The sequence below is a fragment of the Chinchilla lanigera genome, unplaced genomic scaffold (assembly GCF_000276665.1).
Source record: "Chinchilla lanigera isolate Chin_1 unplaced genomic scaffold, ChiLan1.0 scaffold00019, whole genome shotgun sequence".
NCBI lineage: Eukaryota > Metazoa > Chordata > Mammalia > Rodentia > Chinchillidae > Chinchilla > Chinchilla lanigera.
In genome coordinates, this window is record NW_004955420.1 from 19,455,880 (window position 1) to 19,482,055 (window position 26,176).

Genomic DNA, 26,176 nt, shown 5'->3' on the forward strand with positions numbered 1-26,176 from the left:
AAGTTACACAGCGCAATGACAAAGCAGGAGTTTTCAGTGTTTGTCTCCACACAGAAACATCACTTTGAACAATCCTTGCACAGAAATACCTGCACAGGAGCTAATGGGGCCTGTTGGCAGATCAGAGCCCCTGGGTGGAGCACAGACAGAGAATATGACACATTCAAGCAGGTAGAAAGGGCCGTTTCCTTTTCCCCGCATCCTCCCTCACCAAGCCCTTGCCACAGTGCTGAGAAAAGCGGCCCCAGTGAGGGAACGAGAGTACAAGAACATCTACGGCACTGCTCTGTGGACTCCAGCACCACCTGCCCGCAGCAAAATCAGTATCTCAAAGATACATCTGCACTCCTGTGTTCACTGCAGCACTGCTCACGACGCTCAGGATGGAAGCAACCCAAAGGCTCCCTGGTGGACAAGTGGATAAAGCAAATGTGGTGCACGGACAAAGGAGTGTGCTTCAGCCTTTAAAAAGAAGAAAATTCTGTGACTTCTGACAACATGGATGCACTTGGAGGACATTACATTTTAAAGAATAAGCCAGGTACAAAAATAAATACTGCGTGATCTCTCTCATTTTTCCATGGAATCTAAAAAAGTTGAACTCACAGGAGCCTAGAGCAGAAAAATGGTTACCAAGGATGGAGATGGTGGTGAAAAATGAGGTATTGATCAAAGGACACAAAGTTTTGCAAAGTTCTGGAGGCCTAACGTATGGTATTGTATAACTGAAATTTACCCCCCACCAAAAAAGTCCTAAAGGTTCTTACCACACAAACAAGAAATAACTGAAGTGACAGATGCACTGACTAGCTTGATTTTTATAATCATGTTACAAAGTAAATGTGTATAAAATACATTATATATCTTTAAAATATACTACTTTTATCTGCAAGTAATATAATACAACTGGAATTTTTAGAAATAAATATTAAAAATCACTTTTTACTACCAGGAAAAAAAAAAAAAAAAGACATTTCCCAGGACAGTTTGAACAAAGGAAACTCCTTTGGAGCAAGTGTTGTTACGTTCACATCCCACCCTAGACCGCTGCCTGAATATGCTCCACGACTTGTAGGTACACGTTCTGGGCTGTCGGTTAAAATTTCAGTCCTATTACTCTGCAACCCTGACATGCAATGTTTGGCCAGAAACACGTACATTATAGTGTCTCATCAGGTCACGTGCAAAAAGTGACAGTAAGTTTAAAACCACCTTGACATGGCAGAGAGCTGGGCAGGCTGTGTTGAAACACACTCACCAGCCACAGGAGGTTACCTGTGGCATCCCACCTGTCCTAGTGACCATCCGTGGAGAAGGTGCTTAAACACCCTGATCTACTGCCGGGCGTATAATTATTACAGGAAATCCTGTTCTGAATACACCCACCCAGATTTATTTTTAATGGCAGAGGACAAGTGTTTTAATATTGGCTCCCAAGAAAACAAAGAGATGAAGTGAGATTTCAAAAACTAAAGCACACTGTCATGTCCCTTAAAAGTCATGTGAGAGAAAAAGAAATAAAAAGGACTCGATAGACATTCATTAGAATTTCTAATGAATTACCAGGGGGCTTGCTCCTTAGTCCACTTTATGTAGAGGACATGGGAACTACAGAAGTCTCATGCACACACACTGGGGCTGGACCCTGGGTCCCACCTACAATGTCCCCGCTCCACAGAGCTGGAATTTGGCCAGAGACAGCAGGAGGCACACATGAAGGAAGCAGGTGCAGCTCACACCCTTCACAGCGTGGCCAGGCTTCTCCTCTTTGCTGCCAGATCAAATTCTACCCAGGTGCAGATTCCAGCTCAAATCCCTCCTCCCCCACAAAGGTGTCCTTCATTTTCTCTCCTCCTGACTCAGTTCCCAACCAAACCTATTCTGTCCCTTATCCAATGGCCACAAACCCCTTAACTACATCTCTGCGGGTTTTGCACGTCTATCCCCAGCTCCAGGCATCTGCATTGACTGTCACCAACTCCATTCACCCAAAAAGAAAACCCCTTTCTTTCAAAGAGAGCAGAGGTTATGCCTGGTTTAAATTAACAAATGTAAAGACAAAATCTATCGAAAAAAATTTAAGGCAAGTAAGTCAATAAACTATCACAGAGGAAAGACTTTATTAATTAAAGACAGCAAGACCAACATAGCTGAAGGATTCCAAGGGGGAAATTGAGCAAATCCATGCTAAATGTGCGATGAAGATTCTTGAACACAGGGCAGTGTGTTTAATGCATTAAAAAAAAATGGAGGTAGCTCACATTAACTGAGTGTAAACTATGAGTCATGCAGACCACATTCCAGTATGAACTTTTTAAAAAAATACTCCTGAAGGTGGGTGCCGTTGTTACCTCTATTAGCGAGGGGGATAGTTGGACAAATGAGCTGCAGCGAGCTCATTGTGAGCAAACAGAATTGCCCTCAGACTTAACCAGAGACACCCCAGGTAGTGCACCTGACCAACACGTGCTAATAATTCTGTAAAGACTGGCGAAAGGAAGAACGAATGACACAATAGCTCCTCAGTGCCACACAAGGAATGACAACTGCAGAAGCACTCACGAAGTAAACGGCCATACAAGTGAAGTGCACTAAATGGACAAACATCACTGTTAGTCTGAACCTGCCTCCATGAAAACATGAAAGTCTTCTTCTTGGACAGAAAGATCCAAGCCACGAAGGAGCCAGCAGTCCATTCCTAACATACTGCATTTCTTCAAATTGCATCTTGTGTGTTTTGTTTTTGTTTTTGTTTTTGTTTTTTGCTGAAGCAATCAAGCCGAACTGCTAGGTGCCCAGTTCTTTTGTGACAGAAATGTGTGTGTTACCTTGACTATAAGTTTTAGAATTGCTCGTGCTGCTTCCATAATGAGTCTGTAGGCATTTTCCTTCTGAAAAAGGTTAAAGACCTGTTAGCAAAACACTGGGTGTGAGAATTGAACTTGAATGGTCAAAGGGAGCATCGTGTGACCAATCTTAATGATACTAATTCTCAGATGAGGGGTCCTCTAGTAAACAACCCCTTGATTCCTTGCAAAACATTTTTAATTTCATGCCCTGCTAATCACACAGCTGTTAAATTTCTCTTCCCATCACTTGTAAAAAAAAAAAAAAAAAAAAAAAGATAATAATTGTAATAATAATTTAAGAAACAGTTGGGCTTCAAACAAAATTTGAGCCTTAACGAATTTTCCCATCTGGAATTAATAATGTAGTGGATGGTACAATTCCCTGAGTTTAGTTGATGTAAACTTATCTTACATAACTATAAGTATCAAAAAGGGAAGACTCGGAACATCAAAAGCTTCCGATTTACTGGCCACGGAATGTCGTGTGTATAGTCCCTCTCAGAGAAGTCTGCCACCCGATGTCTCACAACTGATTTCCTTCACTGTGACCTTGTCTCTATCCAGCCACAACAGGCACTCTAGAAATGGAAACGCAACACTTGGCCTTATGGGTTTGAGGATGCAGACCCTAGAGAGGAGAAAAGCAGAGTACACATACCGCTAACATGTCCACGTAATCCACACAGGAAAGGTAAAAAGGGGCTGTTGCTAGCGCAGCCAGTCAAAACAAGAGCTGAGAAGAATATATGGGGGATTTTCACTGCTCGGGACCAGAGAAAGGAAATTCAAAGATATCTTGTAGGAATGGCGTGCCAGCTAGGAAGATGATAGAGGCTAATGATCTGGGAAGAAATTTTCAGGAAAGAAAAACAGTGGACAAAGAAATATCCTTTGGGAGATTTAAAAAATGCAAAAGGAAATAAAATAATCATGGTAAGATGGATCAAACTATCAGTGAAGGATCTGTGAAGGATATAGTCTCATATTTCTACCTACCACATTTCATACAACTTGAGCTATAAAACTCCAGGAAATACTTAGAGCAGTGGTGGTGCACCTACTGCACATGTGTTATTATTTCCTTTTCTTTTAAGACAAAAGATATTAATGTAGGAGTTGTTTTTTTGAACCTAAAACCTCAGTATTCAGGTTGAATTGCTGTGTTGACACTTTGCGATAAATTAGGTGGTTGTAGTTTGGGTACTGGAGCTCTAAAAGTTTCACCATCACTGGCTTAGAGCAGTGACACACTGACCTTCACCTGGCAGGTTCCTGCCCTAAAGTTCATCTAGTGAACTCTGCCAGTCTTAAAGGTGCACTCAAATACCATATCTCTCATAGGAACATCCCCTACAACCATCTATGGGTCCCCAAAGGCTGCTATCCTTGCCTTTCCTTTGTCACCTGGTGTGTCACCTTGGGCCACAGCCAGTTCACTTCATGTAAATGTCTCCCACTGAACTGCAACTAGGCAAATAGGAAAAGAAACACATTTAGCAATATTTTTATTCTTCTGGGCCAGGCATGGGCTTTGCAGAGTTGATACTTCAAGCACAGATGGGATTTCTTAAGAAAACCTAGATGAAACTTTCATTTTGAGGTGTTTTTGGTGCAGAAGACTTAATTCTAAGGATTTATAAATTGCACCCATTATAACTGCAACCACTACAGATTTCATTGCTCTTTGAAAGTTCACATAAGAAGTTCAAAATATGAACGTAATAATCAAAAACTCACTGTCCTAGTCTGATGGGAAAATGCCAATATAAATGCAGTTTGTTCTTCTGATCTAAACTCCCAAATACGAGTAAGAGAATCACCTGCAGGAACCTGAAAGAGGTTTCCTGAAATCTCAGCGCCTCTCCCCACCGCTCTGCACGTCACTGAAAACTGTGATTAGAGCCTTATCTTTCATGATAAACTCAATGAGTCTATTGAACAAAAAGGAGCAAAACACCAACATAATTCACCATGAGTAGTATGGGATTGGTATAGCATTTGATATATCTATCTCATTTGCTCCTTTCCGTGACTTTCTGCAGAAGAAAATGGAAGAATTATGTCAGTGATAAGGAAAGTCAAAGTCCCTCAGACACAGTGGGTGTAACTAAGCACATTGCTAGTAAGAGGCAATGGCAAGATGTAATCCAAATTTCACACCTCTAATCCAGAGATTTACTGCTTATAAAAAATTATTTTTCTTATTTAAAGTGGTTACCAGGCACAAGAGTGAAAGGAAGGAGTGCGGGAGGTAGAGAAAGTAAGGGAAAGACAAGGGGAAAGAAGAGGGTGGGGAGGAGAGGAGAGGCCAGCTGGATGGCGAAAAAGAGAGAGGGAGAGAAAGAGGAAAGGGTAAGGAAAGAAAGGAAGGAGAGAGGAAGAGAGGGAAGGAGAAAAAGGGGGGAGGGGAAGGATAGAAGAAAAGAGGGAGGAAGAGAGGGAAGGAGGGACAGAGGGAGGGACAGAGGCACAGAAGGAGGGACAGAGGCACAGAAGGAGGGGCAGAGGGGCAGGCCCATTGGACTAAATGCTAAAGTTCCTGGAAAACAGAAGTTCTTGAACTGTAATTTAAAACAGTACTAATTAGACTGAGCCCACAGACAGTGAGTTTCAGCACCATCTTGGAGCGTAGCAGAAATGCAAATTCTCCCACACTGCCTCAGGCCCACTGAACCTTCACTTCTGAGGCTGGGATTCCCCAGGTGATTCCAGTACATGCCGATTTGAAAAGTGGGGGTTGAACGTTAAGGTAGGACCTAGGCAAACAGGAAAATCTTCACAGGTAAAGGCAGGAAAATGACAGAAACAAGAAGGTCCAGGGTCCAAGCCAGTGTGTCAGCAAAGGAAGTCAAAAATCATGAGCTGCTAAGAGTCTCCCGGGACGGGCAGGGTCTAAGAGGCTGCCGTGAAGCCATGCTGTAAAGAAGGCTGCCTGCTGGCAGTGCAGGACATGAACCACATAAATCCCAGGCTGGATCGGAAGAGAAGAAGGAAAAGCACCCAGAAGACACAAGAGTATAACCACCATCACGCTCAGGACCAGAGTCCCAGGGCATTCTGAGAACTTCATTCGCCTCCTGGAGGAGTATAAGGTCACCAAACACAAGAAGGAAGAGAACACTGTAAACACCTATCACGTAAAGCCACGTGAGAGAGGCACTTGGGTATAAACTGTCCTCATATAACGGATTAATAACCCTGGCCCCACTGGATAATGAAAGAATCGAATAGGGGAGCTTGGCAAGATGGCTCTCAGCATTCTGCTTGGAGTAGGCACTTTCCTCCCACACTGGGGCAACGCAGGGCAGCAAAAGAACGGAAAAGGCATTGCCCTGGCTCTGCTGCTGGTAGCCTCTCAGCATGGTTTCTTCTTCTCAGGGCCGCCAGAGAGGGGACTTCTTGTGGTTAGTAACCATCACGCTGAGGCACACTGCATTTCAAAACCTGAGGCTCCTTCACTTCCTGCTTCTCACTTTTACTTTGCTAGAAGGGCTGAGGTCCTCAAGTGTGTGATCTCAGGCACAGCTTTCTTTCTAAATGACACACAACGATTTCTATAGGCAAATGTGTGCCCTTGCACTTCTCTCAGAATGGGACCCTTGGCTACTCTGAGAATGCACGTCGTTCTGCTCTGAGAGGACCTGGGCTTAGCAGAAGCACAGCTCGCTGGAAAGGGAACATAAGTCCGTCCATCCGGCTGGCTGGCTGCAGGAAGTCTCTGGCAGAGGTTTTCTAGGTGATCTTAAGGGGGTTGCTCAAAAAGACAAGGTCGGAGTCAAAGGTAGCAAGCTGATTGCTGCCCCACCGGACTACCCAGGAGACCGGGCCTGCTGATGTACATGGTGAACAGCTAAGAGGCCGTGAAGGATCAGCATTTCCCAGGCTTACGTGGCTGCCCTGTCTAGACTGGTACTTCCTCAAACTAATACTTACAGATATATGTATTAAAATCGGGTGTATTCAAGCACAATAAATAAGGCAGGCATCATCTTTTGGCTGGAGCTGACCCCAGAAAGATTTGAGATGCTTTTGTTATGCTTTCATTGTCCTATTCAGATCCATCTCAGAATTTCCTCTCCTTCCACCACAGGTATCTTTTCCCCCACACCCCGTTCCTCATCCCACACACTTTCGGAAAGCGTTTGTTCACCTAAACAGCTCTAGAGTGATACCTATGCCATTGTCCATTCCATTTTCTTAGGAAGTGCTCCCCTTTACCAACATCTGGAGTCAAGGTCAACCCAGCTGTCAACTTACGTCCCCCACGAAGCGTCCCTGCTTCCGTCCCTGCTCCCATTCCAGTTAGAAGTGATCACTCTCTTCTATTCTCCGAACATTCTCTGTAAGCGTCCTTTTTCTCGATGAGATCAGAGTTATTACATTAGTTATCTGTGTTTTGACTCACCTTCATCAGCTGGTTTACACGTTCCCTAGTACTTTCACACCTCTCATCTTGTTCCGGCTTCACACGGTGGGAGAAGGCAGAACAAGCAGGTGTAATTACAGTCACTGTGCAGACACAACCAGAGCTTGGTAGTTAGGAGAGGAGTTGCTGGAGCTACATCCTGCGAGTTCAAATCCTAGCTTGATCTACTGGGAACTATGTGACCTTGGCCAAACTATATAACATCTCTGGTTCTCCATTTTTCAATAGGGAGATGTAATAACAGACTTTTCCTCAAAGGATGGCTGTGCAGATTAAGTGGCTTAATGATAGAAATATCTCAGAAGAGTGCCTAATTTGAATAGCATTTAGTAAAAGCTGAGGAGGTTTAGAAATGGCCATATCAAAATTTTCCAGACTTATGTCATGTTTTTTCCCTCAATCTGCTATCTTTCTAAAATTGTTCATCAATTCCATAACCAGTTCCTGAGCTAATAGATGACCCAAGGGTGACTCCATGGACCTGAGAAATAGACAACCACAAGACACACAAGGTCCCAAATTCAAGGTCCTTATACTGTAGCTGGGAGAGGAGAAATAACAGGAGAAAATCAATGGAAAAATTTCTTTTACATTTTGGGTGTTATTCTCATGTGTCACTCTCCAGCCAAATAACCCATTCTACTAATTGGACTTTTGCTACCACTAAACACACAATAAATATTTTCTATTTCACTTACAACTATACTTTTAGAGTTTAATGTTCCCTTGGAATGTGTGGCGAGATCTCACTATTTCTTCAGAGAAAGAACAAGAGCTCACACCTGGGTTTTGTATGATGATCCTGTATGCAGATTTAGACTCAACCCCTTCCATAAAAGCAGGCACATCTCCAGTGATGATGCCTCACTTAACAGAAGAACATTCCTGACCAGACACGCAGCTGCTGCTTCTGAGAACAGACAATTTTAAGATATCAGTTCCTAGAGGAACATTTCCCTCTGTGTCATTCCTACAGCCATCCACTTAACGGACTTCATGGATTTCAGCTACTGAAAGGGTGACTCAAGCTGAGGAATTTTGGACATGATGCTCTGGCATCTAGAAAAATAGCCATTTAGCTCCTTTCCTAGATTTAAGATGTATTTTTTTTAGCTGATGAAAAGTGTTTTTTTCCATCTGAAACTAGTGGAAGGAAATTACAAAGGTCACAGGAGAAATTAGGGAAGGTAAGAGTAAAAATGATGCAAGGATGAACGGTTCAAAAAGTTCATGCTTTGAAAGGATGGGGAGGAACTAGAGATGGAGAGACAGGAATGAAAACAGAAAGTAAAAGGAATCAACTTACGATACATCTAAATCTGTATCTGTATCTATATCTGTATCTGTAACTGTAACCTTATCTCAATTCCCCCAAGGTGAATATGTTTACCATGTAAAACAAAATAATTTAAAAAATTAAGAAGTCAAGAAAAAAAATACTTCCTGCAACTTCATTTTGTTGTATTGATACTTGCAGACTTTGTGACAGTATTTTTCAACCACACCCCTACATCACATTCCATCCTTACAGTCTCTCCCTTCATGTATAATTCACACCTTTTTATTTTGCTGCTGTTCCACACCTGGGGATGTGCACTGGGATGTATTAGAAAAAATGGATCAAAGTGGTTGTGATTGTGTGTGTATGGAGAAGGCGGCCTGAACAGAAAGTGGAAAACAATGAGTGATTTCAAGTTTCAAATTGTGGGTGTCTATCCTCCTCCCTAACCTGGTTGAAAGAATAAAATTGCTTCAAGGAACAAAATTCATATCCTCAAGCAGAAGCTTCCACACCTCCTGTTTCTCTACGTCTTCTAAGTAAAGACCTTCAATAAGTTAGAAATCTGCTAAGATGGAGTTTATTAAAACTAAAATGATGTGATGATTAAAATTAGATACCACTGAGGTCTCAGTTGCCCTTAGCAGGAGCTAGGAGAACCCTAACTACTGAAAGAACTTCCACGGTAGCCAGAATAGCCAAGATTATTCAGCCACCAGAAGCTTGTAGCATAAGCTACAAAGTTAGAGAATGCTGACCCTAGATCAGCCAGGATGACAAATTCAAACAGGAGGCAGATTAATCAATGGAATCTTTTATTTAAGTGAAACAGCATTTAAAGAAAAACTCTTAACTTTTCATAGATCAATAGCAAAGCTTCTACACTAGAAGAATCCTCACTACCCACCTAAAACCCCATCACTGAAGGTTTTGTTTCTTCTTAGACTCCTAAGGCTCCTTACAGCATCTATTTAAAAATTCACTGATTTAATCTAATTTCATCTTTAGCAATTCTTTGGAGGAAACTGAGGCGTGGATGTTAACAGCGGTCTAAGGATACAGAACAAATAATTAGCTCAGCCATAAAGTTTCATATAAGAACTTATGTTGCCTTTTGCCAAACATATGGCATTTGTGTTCTAAACCTCAGTCCTTTTAGAAGGATTAAGAAATTGAAATACTCAATATGCCAAGCGAAATTACAAAGCATGTCCCAGGTCAAAGAGTGAGTATGAACAAATGCAGGCTGCCAGATGACACCTAGGGAAACCTCAGCTTGAAGAAACACCAAGCACCCATTCTGCAATCTTCCGTGTCATGTGGATGGTTCCGCAGGGAAAACAACAAACTCACAGAAGAGTAAATTTCTTTTTAGCTACTATACATAAATGTGTCAGGCACAAAATCATACCACTCCAAAATGAATGTGAAATCCATTCAGTCTTAAGTACAGGAAAACATAGCGGCATTTGTGTGAGGTGTGGGAAACACATAACCCAAATGTGCTCCTTGGGTTAGTCACTTGAACTAGTAATTCACTCAGAGAGTGTGGGGAGCGTCTCAGAGAGAGGGCAGAGCAAAACACACTGTGAGACACAGCTGATGTAATAGTCATATGATTAACAAACTGTCACATCAAACTTTTCTGCAACGTGGGAACACTTTGACACTTCATATTTTTAAAACTGACATTTTGATTCATTACTGTAAATAGTACTCTGGGTTAAATATTGTGACAAGGAACAGATCTCATATATATATATATATATATATATATATATGCTCCATATATTACATGTGTACATTTTTTTCTAGTTCGGTAACATTTGATAGTATGTGAAACCTTTGCCTACATTGACAGTTTGGGACAGTATGAAAACAGGCTAGTTCACTCCTGAGGTACCCTTTTTTTTTTACTTCCTTTTTTTTATTTTTTTGCAAGAAGGCAGATGGACTTTCTCTATTCTGCAGAGTAAAGAGATTTCAAGTGTATAAAGTACAGAGATTTCAAGTGTAACTAGATAACTTCTAAAGAAATTCTGAAGAAGACTCTGAGCTCTCCGTGAAGGATTTTTATAAAGACTGTTTCAACTACCCCTAAGTAACAATACCATTGCCACAAACATATGTAAAATATCCCTTTTGTCTTCAGGACCAAAAAGACACACACGTAAGAAATCCTAGAGCAAAGCAGACGTGTTTGAAGCAAGACCAGTACAGACTGATTTGTTGGAACGTCACTCTCTTCAAAATCATGTTCACACCAAAGTAGTTCAACAAACTACAGATAAAACTGGGGGCTGAAGATGTGGAAAGTATGCAAGAATGCTCCAATGCCCAAGGCAGACTTTCTGCTAAGAGAAAGTACTGTAAAAGATAGTGTCTGACTTCCATCTAATACCAACTTGATGCCGTTTTCTAAACTTCGCTTTACCTGCATTGAAACAAAATTTAAAATATTGACCCCTCCCTGAAATATCCAAGTTTCAGTTTGAGTTTTCTCTTTGTTACTTCCAAATTGCAGAAACTTTATAAAAAGACACACACACACACACACACACACACACACACACACACACATAGAAGTACAGACACAGAATACAAAAACAGACCCACACACGTATTTGTCTTTTGTATTCAGCTTTCTCTCTGGACATTATGCCATTATTATTCAACTCATTCTCCTCCTTAAACACCTGGAAAGACACAGAAAGGAAACACAAGATCTATATATAACAAGATGTTATCCTTACTAGAGATCAGCTTTGTCTCTACACTGAAATTTAAATTAAGTAACAATGCTCTTTGTGAGCACATACACTAAAAGAAGACTGCTGTATGTTTGTGGAGTTTCAGAACAGATGCAAATATTATAATCAAATTCATCTAAACCATATAGAAATGTAGAAAAAGAGAATGGATATCATTTAATAAATATGGCAAGAATCAAGAAAATCCTACAATACAGCAAAAAAAAAGCAATCAAAATCTGTGCTTTCGGAATGGCATTCAAAAATCCTTGCATCCTTCTTTTGTAGTGAAAGAAAAAGTAGTCTAGTTTTGCTCATCACTAAATTAGTCAGAGGACAGGGAATCTGTTTTCCTTGTGTTCTGTATGTGCCCCAACTTGTTAAAAGTTTAAGGAGTTTTACAAAGTATCTGAAAGCTTATTTCAATTTCAACAAATGAAAGAAGATAGAGATGCAGTATTTCCCTTGGATTACAGAAAAAAGTAAGTCAGCTAAAGTGCTACCCAGTGCATAAAAACATCACTGTTTCAACTGGAGGCCTTGTAATTATTTTCACCAACACTTAAGGGAGTAGGGTTGGCAAGTCCTCAGGAGAAGCCCAAACTACCGTTGAAGGAACAAGGTCTTGTCTACAAGCACTGGGGAAAGTCATTGTAACAGTGCAATATTTGAAGACAAGAGATCTAGACCCAAATCAATTCTCCAGCACTTAATACCTGAGGTGAATCTGAGCTGGTCATGTCACTTTTATCTTTTTACTGCAAAGTGAGGATAATAAAAGCATACTGGGTTTTGTAAAAATTAAATAGGAACATACAGGAAGTGTTAACAGAATCTAAATTGGTGAGAACACCATTCCCCAAAATCTTTATTTGCCAATTTTCACCAGCAATACAAAATTTTAGGAAACGGTCTGAATGAAACTAAGTTCAAAAAAACAAGAACTTGCTAGATGCTTCATCCGTGTGTTTAGGTCTCTGCCATGTATCATTCCTGTATGGTATCAGGGAACCCTTCACAACAACAGAGAACATGATGTCATTTCCTCTCTGTCCTTTTCATCATCCACTGAAGTTTTGGAATCTGAAAGGGTAGCTCTCCTCAGAAAGGTCTCTGCAGATGGCCACTGCAGATGGCAGCTTCGGCACTTCATGTAAGTCTCTTATTCCGTTTCACGTTGCTGTAATGGAATACCCCAGACTGGGTCATTTATAGACAATTGATGTTTATTTGGATCACAGTTCTGCAGGTTGGGAATTCTGAGAGCACAGTGCCTGCAACTGCTAAGGGCTTTTGCGCTTCTTCATCCCAGTGTAGAAGGCAGAAGGGCAAGAGAGTGTGAGAGCAAGAAAACAAGACAGCAGTAGGAGATCAAACTTATTTTATAACAAGCCATGTTTGCGACAACCACCCGACTCCTGTGATAATAGCGTTATACTGTTCATGAAGGCAGAGGCCTTGTAACCTGACCGTCTATTATCAGGTTCCAGCTTATAATATTATTGCACTGGGGATTAATTTTCCAGCACATGATCATTGAGGGACACGTTCAAACCATCTCTTCATTCCTTCCTCCACAATGACCTCCTTTCTTCATCATCTCTGCCCATTCCCTGGGAAAGCAGTGTGTCCGGGTCTGGTCCATCTACATCCTTCAAGGTTGAAGGGGGCACTCAGGAAAGGATCAGTGTAACACAGCAGGACCATCTCCCAGCTGGGTATCAGGAGACCTGACTTCCTGTCCCAACCTTGTTCTCATTTCAGTCTACCGCCTTGGTGAATCACTTCCTCTCCATGCACTGCAGGACCCTCACACATCCAATGAGGGTAAGGAATATTTAACAGCTCCTCCTACCCTAAAAATGTCTCAGGTCTATGTCCTACAGTTCCCAAGAGTTTCCAAATGACAGCGGGGGCCTCACCAGTCACATAGATCCTGAAGAGGCTCTGACATGACCACATCAACAGTTTCTATTGTGGGGAAGGTCAGGGACTCCTTCAGAAAATAGCTGATCTAAACAGAGCCCAAGGAGTGTCATGGCAACACTGCTCACAAGCTGCCAGAGGTAGGGAGGAAAGGCAGCCAATATGGGTGTGCAGCTGCCACATTTCAGAGCAGCATTCAAACCTTGTTAATATCATCTCGCTTAATACCAAGTCCCATAGATCAGAAGCTATTTTTACTGTGGATTTAACAGATCTGTGTATCATGTTCCCCGGCAGCACTTTCCCAGTCCCCTCCAGAGAACTGCAGCACGGAAGAGCCTTCAAGACCTCGGGCTACTCAGTTAGTTCAGGAGAAAGAGGAAAGGGAAGAGGGAAAGAAAAGAAATCATGATGCATAAGAGGGAGTCACAGATTTTTGGTGGTGTCAGGGTTGGCCAGGAAAGAGCAGAGAATAAAATGCAATAAAAGCCAGTACTACAAACAGTCAAGAAGGAGGCACCCACGTTCCAGCTCTCCAAAGACTCAGAGCTGCATGTGCGGATAAGAAGAGGGGACTCAGGAGTCTTCTGTTTTATGGGGCGAGCACAGGCCCTCCTTCTTCCTCCTCCTCCTCAATTTTCATCACAACCTGTCATATTTCATTGATCTGCACAACCCAGGCCTCTTGGAAGAGTCATGCATTCCACTCTGCAAAGCCCTATCCCGTGTTCTAGGAGGTAAGCACTGATACCTTCTACAGGGCTTTTCCACGCTTCGAGGCATGAGCTTTGGCTAAACATCCTATTTAGATGTTTAGAAACAATCTGCCTCCTTCATACAGGAACGGGAATTCTAGTTTTTGACAACCACCCCAATGAAACCATGTGGTAACACACAGCTTCGGGCCTGTCACAAAGCACCCAATCAGTGTTGGCTGGTTTTTATGTTTGATCCCAGTGTGGCCAGCACCACATTATTCCTAAGGGGCTTCACAGAAATCAGGAGCCCAGTCGTGGCCTGCTGGCAGCAAGTAGGATCTCATGCACTGATCGTTTCTCTAATGTTTGATGAGACGTGCGCACTGTTCTTAGATCTGCAACTGATCAGGCAGGTAAAGAAGGTAAATCATTTCTTCCCTGGGAAGAGAGCTGGACTGCCCAAAAACGTTTCTGTGTTTTCTGCAACTCTAAAGCTGCAAGTCTCGTGCATCACACACAACAAGAAGAGGAAAGAATAGTCCTGCATTTCTTTATTGACTGCTATGTCTCCGACTGGGCCAGGACACTCAGAGAAGGGGAGCACGGTCCTCGGATTCAGTGCCTTTATACCCTGCGTGAGCAAGGAGGATGGGGAGGAAAGAGGAAATGGAAAGCTGGCAATACAAAGCAAAGCCTAATTGTAAAACAAAGAGGCGCCAAGGGTGGTGGGACATTCCTTTGGTTCCAGGGACTGGGGAGCTGCAGCACAATGATCATTTGAGCCCAGGAGTTTGACGTCAGAAGAAGCAACACATTGAGAAGCTTATTTTTTAAAAAAATGAGGAAAGTTGAATTGTAGGACTGGACTCTGGCAGGGGCGGGAGTTTGGACAGAAAAGGCTTCCCTAGGAGGAAAGGTATGTGCTGGTTCTCCAGACAGGAAAACAAGAACCACAGACAATACAGAGGGAGGTGCATGCCATAAATTCAGCCCTCTGCAGCAGAAGGGTCATCAGTATTGAGGGTGAATAAACCTCGTCCTAGTTTCAGGACTCAGATCACTTTAACCTTCCGCGTCTAGTGGAGTAAAGGTTAGAACAATGACCAATTCAGCTGGCTAGCATGCCACCTTGCCTTTAGGTACAGAATAAATGCTACAAAGACAGCTTGGTTAAAAAAAGAAAAAAACAACTGGTTGTCTGACACTCAGCCAGGTCCCTTCTCAAACAGATAATGTCACCTTTGATCATTACAAGCCTAAATGTGCGCAGTCCTCAGAACGACCAAAACAGCTCCAGTCACCTGCAACGTGAACAAGCATTCTACCAGACCGACTACATAGGCAGCAAAAGAGAAAAAAAATCTAAATTACAGGAAAGAAGGAACAAAGGGCATCGATTACATATGGGATAAGTGGCCATGCCTGTGAGCCAAGGAGTGCCGGTATCACCACTCCAGGGAGAAATCTGTAGTGCATAGATTCATGGCTGGCCCCTGGATACACAGAATCCGTGACAAAGCAAGGAGCTCCTAGTTCTTTTACCATGGTGGTAAACTGTGAGACACTTGCACTCCATCCTCCACTGGGTAGGGCCATACTGGCTAAGGCACAAACAGAGTGACATCTGGAAAGGAAGGACCTCCTGCAGCTACTTGTATCAAAGGTTTATTCTGAGTAGACACCCAGCCAGTAATGTCTGTGTGGGAACATGGTAGAAAGATTTATGAGACAGAGCTGTGTAACTCCAGAGGCAGCCCAAGACACACATCAGATGGGAATTAAAAAAAAAAAAACTCCCTTTAAACACAGGAGGGCTCCAATGCCAGCACACGTACTCATGGCCCGAGCCAGACAGCAAAGGCATACTGGCACCGTTATAATTTGTCCATCTACCAGTATGCTTCCTGAAAAACACCCATATGCTTTCTTGTAGCTTCCATATGCTTTTGTGGCAAGGAAACTAAAATATTTCATTATTTTTGAGTAATTAATAATTACTTATTTCACAATAGTCACCCTCATTAAAAAACGAAAATAACTGATTAAGCGGCAGGATCCTGGCTTTCAGTGCAAGCTTTTTTTTTTTTTTTTTTAATTCTTCCCCTCTAGGAATTGAGTAAGAGTGTAAAACAGCCAGTGTGGAAATATTCACATTGTGGGAAATGCAGAGGTATCACACATACAGCCCAGCATTCCTCTTGACTGAGACATTGTGATTTAATAAAAAGAACATGGATTCAGGGATCAGAAAGACTTGGAATCCAATTGGGTTTGACCCCTTGCGAATAGTACTTCTGAGGAAGTGAAGGGCGTTGAAAAGATAAAGCCTGCTGGATCCCTTCAACCCGGTCTTCCGTTACTCCCACCGAGTCACCTCACAGGCCCCCCTCCGCTATCTCAGCCCAGGGTACCGCACGCCCCAAGAATGTGGGCAGCATGCCAGTCATCGTCAGGGGCCATGGCCAAGAGCTCTGAAACTGGTTGCAGGCCTCCAAAAATGCTGCTCCGACTCTAACGAGCATGTGAACTACCTGGGGATCTTGTTAAAACACAGATTCTGACTCGAGGGATCTGGAATGGGGCCTGAGATCTGCATTTCTAACACCTTCCCTATGCTGAGGCAGATGCTGTTGGTTGAGAAACTGAGAAACAAGAACCTAAAACATGTCAAGATCAAGTTAGGAGACAGAAGCTGTGAAACAGGATCTCCGTGTCTGCCCCACTGGGCTTTCCTGAGGATTTCTGCTCATGGGGACAACAGCACCTCCTGCAGCAAGCAGGGCAGTGAATTTCATCTACGCTTGCAGTCGATTTGTTACCGGCGTATGATTTCCATGCAGGCAGCAAAGCTGAGATCCAAGGACCTCGAGGAAATTATCCAAGGACAGTAGATGTACAGGTTTCCAAATCCAAGCATACCTGCCTGTCAGTGTGAGCACACACCCACGCAAGACAGAATCCACGGAGATACTACTGTAGAGTGCTGGCACCAAGTCGGGTTCTGTTCTGCCACTACGCTCTTGGAGCCATTATCCTTCTGCCTGAACTTCATAAGTTACGCCTCTATTTCCCCATGGGTGAGTGTGTGGCCCCTGATAATCTCTGAAGCCTTTCCCACCCCCAACATCGGCTTTCACTCCCATGGTTCCCACACACACTCACAATGGGTCACCAGCACCAAGCGTGAGCTTCACACATGTGGCAGTCATTACAACTTGGCAGGATCCAAATCCTAGCTGCTCCCATCTGCATTTGTGCTGATCTATGTACGGTGAGAAATCTATCTGTGTTCAAAAGTCCCACGCTCGCTAGAATAGGAAAAAATAAGAGATTCCCCAAAGGACTGAAATTCCAATTCGGTTGATCAGAGTGCTAGGATCCTAACTATTTTTTGTTTCCTTCTCCTCTCAGTTATCAAGATAACTAACCTGATAGAAGCCTGAAAAACAAGAAAAAGCTCTGAGTGATTTATAATGCACTTATATAATTGACTTTTGAAAAAAAATCCACCTTATGGCCTGGATAAGAATTTAATTAGTGAATTGCCATGTAAGTGATTCAAAATGTGGGATCTTGGCCCTCACCAAACTCCCACAACACACAATCGTGATACCCCTAGGACCCATTTACCATTTTCTCCCAGTCAGTCCCATGGTTTATGAGCTTGTCTCATCTCCCCTATTCATAAAATATATTATATCTGGAGGTATTCACATATTTTAGAGCAGATCTAGATTTAACCCAAACTTTGCTATGTAGTTGCTGTAGGACTTTGAACAAATCACTTAGCCTTTCTGAGCTGTCCTTACATGAGAAAATGAGAAAAAAGCTTTCTATTTCATAAGATTAAGTAAAATCAGGCATGGTATTAAAGTGACTAGCACTTAGCAGGGTACAGGCTAAAAGTGCAGTTGGGTGAGATTGTAAATTAATTAATGCAGTAAACAAAATGAAACTTTCAATATGAAAATATCCCTCAGCAGTTTAAAATGTGTAAATGTCGAGTCAGGCTCAGTGGTGCTGACAGTCAGGGCACGACAGTGGATGAACTGGGAGAAAAAGCCAAGGGCAACAGGAAGTGTTTGCCAAGCAAATGTCACCTCAGACTTCCCATTCAGAAAAGCATCTTTTGCCCACTCTAAAGCCCACATGTGATCGCTTCTCGGCCTTTTGGCTAAGGTCGAGTGTAGTATCTGTTCTTATCAGTTTAAAGTCCATACATGGCCTTCAGAGTATCTAGCAAACTCTGGAAGTTTCAGATAGCACTCTCAGCAGTTGTGCATTTGCCTAATGTCTCCCAGACTCCCCTGAGCTTTCCACACTTCCACAGTCTTCACTTTTACCCCAAATAGATATCTGTGGATGCGCATGCGCATATGCGCGCGCACACACACACACACACACACACACACACACACACAGGGACCGCCTTAAGCAAGTCCATTGACAAGAAGGGACCTGTCAACTAGTGGGGCAAAAGTATACTGACTAAAGCCAGGCTGAGAGAGGCAAACATACGACTGAGAAAACACGGGTCACAGAAGTAACCACAGCGATGGGCTCTGAATGCAAGCCCTGGCATGGCTGTCAGTCTGCTGAGAAGTTAAGTCGATCTGAGACTCATGAAGTCAGAGTACAGGAAACCTTTCACGTCCTCTCTTCCAGCCAACAAGTCTCATCTCACGCAGAGCAAGACTGAGGCTCACTGAAAGATGCCTTCAGTAAAGCCACAGCAAGTTCATGAGCGCCATGATTTGAACTTCAGACTCAGTAACTTTCTGTGGTTCACAGTAAATACTCCATAGCCCCTGCCTGGCAAGCACGAGGTCCTGAGTTCAATTCCTGATACAAAAAAAAAAAAAGACAAACCACAGTAAGTGCTTAGATTGAGTGACCTCTACATTATCTTTTACCTGATGGGTAACTATCAGTCTCCTCTTTGGACCCTGAAGTCCACAGGAATATGGATTTGGTTTTGGCAATGATTCTACCAGCTGTTTCTCATTCCCAGTCCAGTCCCACTAGAACAAGTTGGTAAAAGAGCCGAAAAATGGACTCTGTTATCAATCTTGTGTATCCTCAGCAATCCTTAGCAGGTCCCAAACTAGATCTCACTGTGTTGGCCAACACTCTCTTGTCCTGTGGCTTATTTATCTCTCCTCCTCCCTTTATCAGTGCTCCTAATCACACACACTAAACAGCCAGCTAGGAGTTCACCCTTGACTTCCTGGCCCAGAGAAGAGCAAGAGGTGGGAGGAGGAGAGCGCGGCGAGGGCAGGGACAAGCAATCTCTCAGGGCAAAGTCTGCAAGGAGATCCACGTTCTTCTGATAAACACAGATTGCACAGGCAGCCAGAACCCCTGTGCCACAACTCCACGCAGCTGAAGACGATGTCTGAAGGCCACTTGTGCTTCAAGGGGATCTCACATTGACACTGAAATCAGCACTGTGTGAAAGACAATGGCCCTTGAAACAGTGGAAAGAGACAGGACAGTAATGAGAAGAGATTTCCTAAAAAAAGCAGAGACATGACTGTGAAGTCAGAAAACAAAATTTTAGCCCAGGGTTGACCACCAGCCACTCAGACAAACCGGGTTCCCTCCATTTCTGGAACAGAAAAGTTGGTTACCACTGGGACTTCGCCTTCCGGGTCCAGTGATTCAGCAGGGAAAAGTCAAACAAAAGAGCAATCCCCCTCTTCTTACCACTGTTTGTGGTGGAGGAGTGTAGCAGATACCCGAAAACTGAGACCCAGAACAATGTCATAGACTAGGGGGAGAGGGGACAGGGATTTTTTTTACTTTTTTTCTTTCCCTTCTAACTTGAAATTGAATGGAGCCAGTACTGAGGAGGCTGAGGCAGGAAAATCAGGTTTCAGTTGAAGGTCAACATGCGTAACATAATAAAAAACCTGTCTCCAAGCGCAAGGTCGTGAGTTCGGTTCCCGGTACCGGAGAAAAACCAAAAAAAAAAAAAAAAAAAAAAACCTGTCTCAAAAAATAAGTGAAATAATAAAGTAAAACATTGCACGGAAGTAGTGGACAACCACGGTATGAATGCCTAAGCATAGCATGTGTGTAATTCATATCGCTAACTGCTTTCCTGGTATGTAAAAGTAGCAAAAGCTAAACAGCACAAGAACGATTTTCATAGCTGTGACTGACTCTATGTAGTGGAGTCAGGAATTTGGAAACATGGTAGCGGGGAGAAGGGACTGGCTAGGAAATAAAAGCATAGATCACAGAACATTGGATTAGAAGAAATATTGGCACACCTTTGTCTATTGTTAGAAGCTGAAATGGACCTTGGAGAAGGCAGATGACTTGTCCACGGCAACACAGCCTATTGACATCAGAGGTGGCATTAGAACTAGATTCTGCTTGCTTCCGGCTCACGTTTCACATAACACAGAGGTTCACTCCTCAAAACAATGACGTTCTATCCAGATAGCAAAGGAAGTAAATTCATTTGTAACTACTGCCTCTACTTCCAATTCAAAGGAAAGTAATAATAATAATAATAATAATAATAATAATAATTGGTTAAATGTATTTAAGGCACACAAGGGCTGTTTCCCTCATATTATAATAAACAATTCTTTCTGGCAATATAAGACAAATCCATGAGAATTAATTATTATTCATCCCTGCTAATGAATCACCCTGTGGAAAAACAGCGATAATCGGTCTACAGGAGGCCAGAAGCCTGTTCTTGTGAGCTTGCTTATTAAGAAACATGAGGTATCAGCTCTAAACAGTAAACAGGGTATACCATTTCAGATTCCATGAAGCACAGCTTTAAATAGATTTGGTTTGGAAAGCGGACAGGGAACATGCTGCAGTTGGTGGATCGACGTTAAAAGGAGAGAAAAACAATGATTATACTCATTAAGTAAGTACCTGTTGACACATCTACTGTCAAGTCTAATTATTTATTTAAACTGTTATTCTTTCTTCATTACTGTCTCTGATAACCATTATTACCACAAGATTATTTTAAGTTTCTACCACATGCCACCAGAATGATGACTTCTCCACCTTCTGAATGTTATTTAAGAATGTTCTATCCTCCCCTGCCTACTAGCCCCCACCTCCAAAGAGTAGAAATTATTCATCCATAGAGATAGATAGATAGATAGTTGATAGATACACAGATGGTAGAGAGATGATAGGTAGATAGATGAATGATAGATAGATGATAGATAGATAGATAGATAGATAGATAGATAGACATAGAGTTCGTCTTTTTAAAGAACAATTTTTATAAACTTTCAAGTCTTGCTTAAAACAACTTCATGTGGTTTCGAGTGGAGAATTAGCCATAGTGAACCATTTTTCAAAGCTTAGTCTATTCACAATTAGCAACTGACATCTGGGCGAAGATTTGTATGATAACTGCAGGTTCTAAATGATACATCCCACAAATACAGGGCAACACCAACCAACTTCAATTCCTCCAAAGGTCTGTATAATTAAAATCATGTTTGAAGTTCATGATTATAGAGATAATACACCAAAAATATTAATATAATATTCAGCAGAAGAGGTGGTCACAGGACTTTAAATAGCATCAAATATTCTACAAAGTTATATTCTGCAAGGCCTATGGTTAGGAACACCGGATTGCCTACGTCGCCCATTTCTAGCTAAGACTTCTAAAAGACTACATAGAACTGAGCAGAGTTCACTAAGAGGTACAGAAACCAGCAGGTTAACCGCAGGAAAAACAAATCATGCTGTGCAAATTTGACAGTTTGATCCTTAATTTTTTTCCCCCCTCAGCCTCTATTTCCTCAGCAAACTCATGGTGAGTGTAGCCCTCCGCCAAAGGGTTGTTTCCTTGAATTTATCCCCCAGTAAAGTGGCATGAAGCTACAACAGTTCCTAGACTTCAAGAGTCCCTGACTCACTGTCTGTGTTACTGGAATGGTTTAGTTGTGGCTGTAAGCTTGGATTGTATTTCTTTGAGATGATTTCTTGGGCAGATAAAAGAAAGTGACTGACCCTACTAGTATGTTTTAGTCTCTTCAGATTCAGGCAATTCAGGCAGCTTAGAATAATGGAAAACGCATCAGGGAAGGCCAAGGAAACTGGATGGAAAGCCTGCTGCCCTGTGCGAGCTGAGGATACCATGGACCAATAGGTTAAAACATCCTAGCGCAGCACTCTGTGGATGCTTAAATAACCACCAAATCTGAATCTTCTGCGTTGCCCAGATTTTTATGCTTTGGGTATTAAACCTTCAGAGGTAAGAACTGATGGAAAAATAGTTTTCATGTTCAAAGTATATAATGATTACATTTATCTTGGGAAGCTGGTATGTGCTCATAACACATCTTCAATTTTTCTTTCACTGCCTAACTCCCCATCCCTCCCTGCTCCTTTCAACTCTTGTTTTGAAAGGAAAAATGAAATCATAAAGACATAAATGGAGGGCAGGTCACTGTCTTGGCCACTTTTCAGGTTTTATTGATCATGAAATACCTTTGCATTCCTTTTATGGAGAATAACATTAAACATTATTAATAAAATTAAACATTATTGGCTCAGACGCCACTTAGCATTTATTTCATAAACATGAAGACATGAGTCCTCTCTTACCTTGGGTGGCTTGCTCTTAGAAAACACAGCAGAGACCAGGCCCAGCCAAATGAAATGCTAGTGTCTGTAAATGAAATAGGTATGAGTTACTCTTGAGCATTAAACCTGTTTGTATTCATAATCTCTAACATGAAAGCAGCAGTTTCTTTTTTTTTAAACATTTCCACACTCATTGTCCCAATTCACCCAAGCACCCTCGTGGAGAAACAGGCAAGATTTATTCTACTCAGATTACAGAAATAGAAGCTCACAGAGACACAGAAAGGATGAGAACTAATCCATCTCTCGTCACTAACTTCATAAGTCCTATGTGAAATGGGCAATGCTATCCTCATTCTATAGATATGGGACCTGAAGTTCAAAGAAGACGAGGAACCTGCCCAAGACTAAGCCATACAGTAGCTTCAGAGGGCAAGTCTGAAACCAGGGGCTCTGCCCACTGGTCCAGTGACCCATGCGTGTCACTTAGCTTTTCTTGGTAATAAGGATGGGAAAACACATAGACCAGAAAAACATGAACTTGGTCTACAGGGTTGGTGGAACAGGAGTATTAAAAAAGAACAACAGCAACAACTATTTGAGTGGCATTAGGGAACAGGAGAAGCACAGGAGATTTAGAGCTAGTCACACTTACCTTCCTACCCTGGATATTAGGCAAGTTACTTAAACTCTCTCGGGAACAATTTATATATGTAAATTAGGAATATTATACCAGCCAAAATTATCCTTTTGAGCTTTTTCTCCATGATTCCCTATCTATAGAAGTAGCATACAAAGTGATGACATTTTCTCCTATAAGCCTATGTTTATATGATCAGAAGAGGATGTTTTAAGTACGCAACGCTGGAGAATGCCTTTGAGTCCAATTTTTTTATTCAGTTTCTCTAGTTTCAAACTACCACGTTTACCTATGTCAGTTTCACAGGATGTCACCTAACGACAAACAGCACAAATATCTTTTGTCCTGAAAGAAAAGACACCAATTTCTTTTTAAAGATCAAAATTCCCTCAACTACCGAAAAGCAAGAGTCATAGCTTCCAAAGAAAACCTGCTGATGAATCACACATCATTCTAAAGCTTGTGCCCATAACCATGTATTAGGTTCAAAAAGATGTTGCATCTAATAGATCTTGACTGTAAGAACAAAAATCTGTTTTAATGTAATAGATTTATTAAAAAATATAAGGCATTTTGGAAGTTTTATTAAAATATCCCATTTTCAGAAGCTACTCGAATCAGATTAGGCAAAGAACACAGTTGATAAAACATCTGCGAGAAACTTGCCATCTGCCGCCAAAATCAAAACCTTAATCATATTTCAATATTAAAGTTAATTTTATAGTTTGAAAAATGTTAACATGGTCAGTAGATCTCAAGTCATCCTCATTAAATAACTCTGATGACACCTTATTACCGCAGTTTTACAAACACGGAAAGCATCTTTCAAAGATCACAAGATTAAGATGGGGCAGATAAAAATTCAATCTTGCACCTTGATACTCAAATTAGTAGACATCCTACACGATGCAGCCTCCTAGGTCGGAGTGTGCTACTCGGAGAGAGCAAAGTAACAACTTCAAGAAATGGACATCAATACATGGTCCTGAGTTCATTTCCCAGTACCCTCCCCCCAAATAAAGAAATAGACATCAAATATACAACATACAAACCTCAGCTGTCAATGCACTAAATTGTCCCAATTGTCAAGCACATTTCATTTTTGGGTTCTACTTTACCAGCAAGTAAAAAGAAAGGGAAAAGACCACACATCTGTGGTCTGAATGAAGGTGACACTTTACTGGGCGGAAGAGGAGTGTTCCGTGCAGAGATAGCAGGGATGTTTTCTCTGCTCTCCCCAGCAAAGTCTCACAGATGCACCATTCTTGGGCAAAGCATTGAAACCAAGCCATTGAAACCAAAGCACTGAAACCAAGAACGAAGCCTCTTGAACTACAAGACTCTGCACCACAAAATTGAAGTTCGCAGGTGCTCTTCACATGGTTTGAGTGTCATGTGTAGCTCCTGAGTGTTTCACAACGCAATGGAGTTCTGCATAATCCGTAAAGATATCTGGGACAACTAACAAATCCCACTCTAGCCTCTTGGTAATGAAGCCAGATATCGTGGGCTTGCTCTGTATATTTTAGGACTGCTGACCCAGAACCTGGCATGGCCGCATCCTTTGTGGAATCATCCTTCCTCTCCCAAGAAAAATGTACTCATTTTCAGAAGCAATTTCAGCCAGAAATAATGTGCACTACCAACCTGAAACCTGCAAATCTGTTAGTTAGAATCTATGTAAACCTACACTCAGCAAATCGAGTTGAGACTGCTATCGGGTTATTAACTTCTGCTGTTACGTTGGAAAAAATACGATGGATTGCGTGAAGCTAATGAAATAAGAGAAGGAAAATGATAAAGTGTAAGAAAGAAAGACAAGGAAAATGGACACAGCAGAGAGGCTTGTTCCATGGGTTTTTCACAAATCAGGGTATCTTGAAGGTATAGTCACACCCAAAGAAAAAATTTAAGTAATCTAACCCTAGCATGGTAATTCTAATATTATGAACAGAAATTCAAAGTGGCATTAGACTAGCACAACTGTAACTCATCATATTTGATATTTTATAAGTGCTATGATACAAATGAACAATGTAACAATGCCTTGTAAAAATTTCCACTAAAGCCAGTAAACTGGCTACTCATTAATCCTACTGTCCCAGATGTTCTTTCTTTTTTTATTTTAAAGAAAATAGTACATAAACAAAAGTGGAATAGCAAAATACAGACAACAAAAAGCAAGGACATTAAAAGTGATACAGGGTTTCAAACCAAATGATAGAGATTGATGGTGGTGTTATATTACATATTGTTATCTTCAACGAAGTTGCTCAGATTACCAGATGTAAGAATAGAAGATTGATCAAATCATTAAAGGGAATAAGAAAATAATAATTTAAAAGAACATTAGAGACAATACATAGTGTCACTAGGCAGGACTGTAGGAATTCACCAATGGATATTACACCACAAATTGTCTTTTTGTTTTTGTTTTCTTTCTGGTACCGGGAATCGAACTCATGACCTCGCGCTTGCCAGGCAGGCGCTGTGCCTCTGAGCTAAATCCCCAGCAACACTGCAAATTGCAGTCATCACATAAATTGCTCAGATTACCAGATACAATCATGCAAAATTGGTCAAAATATTAAAAAAATAACTTAAACATTAACTGTCCCCTTCAACAAACCATCAGACACCAACAGTACAGTTATGCCACCCATCCATAATATATGAAATGCCTTAGTACTAGCCTTTCCTTCTTTCCCTCATCCCGGTTTTTCCTTCCTTTGAACAACGTCCAGATGCTCTTTCTTAATAGGGAGTGTTATCATGTAAACAGCAAGGAGAGTCGGGGCACAGACCTGGAACCCCAGCTACTCAGAGGCTCAGGTAGAAGGCTGAAAAGTGTGAGTTCAGCCTGGGCAAATTTTGAGCAGAAGTTGTATGAAATAGACATTTTTGAGTCAGGCATGGTCGTGCACACCTGTAATCCCAGCCTTCAGAAGGCTGAGGCAGGAGGATTGTTGGGAGTTCCAGACCAGCCTGGGCTACAAAGTGAGCTCAAGGCCAGCCTGAACTGCATAGT

At 41.9% G+C, this 26,176-nt stretch overlaps 1 protein-coding gene across 1 annotated transcript in view; it reads right to left on the minus strand.

The window, feature by feature from the left end:
* Lpp (LIM domain containing preferred translocation partner in lipoma) overlaps window positions 1–26,176 on the minus strand; it is a 619,705-nt gene that overhangs the window by 441,482 nt on the left and 152,047 nt on the right. The window contains exon 3 of the mRNA XM_005383241.2: window positions 22,530–22,593. The gene's annotated coding sequence lies outside the window, so the exon portion shown is untranslated. The remainder of the gene's footprint in view (window positions 1–22,529; window positions 22,594–26,176) is intronic.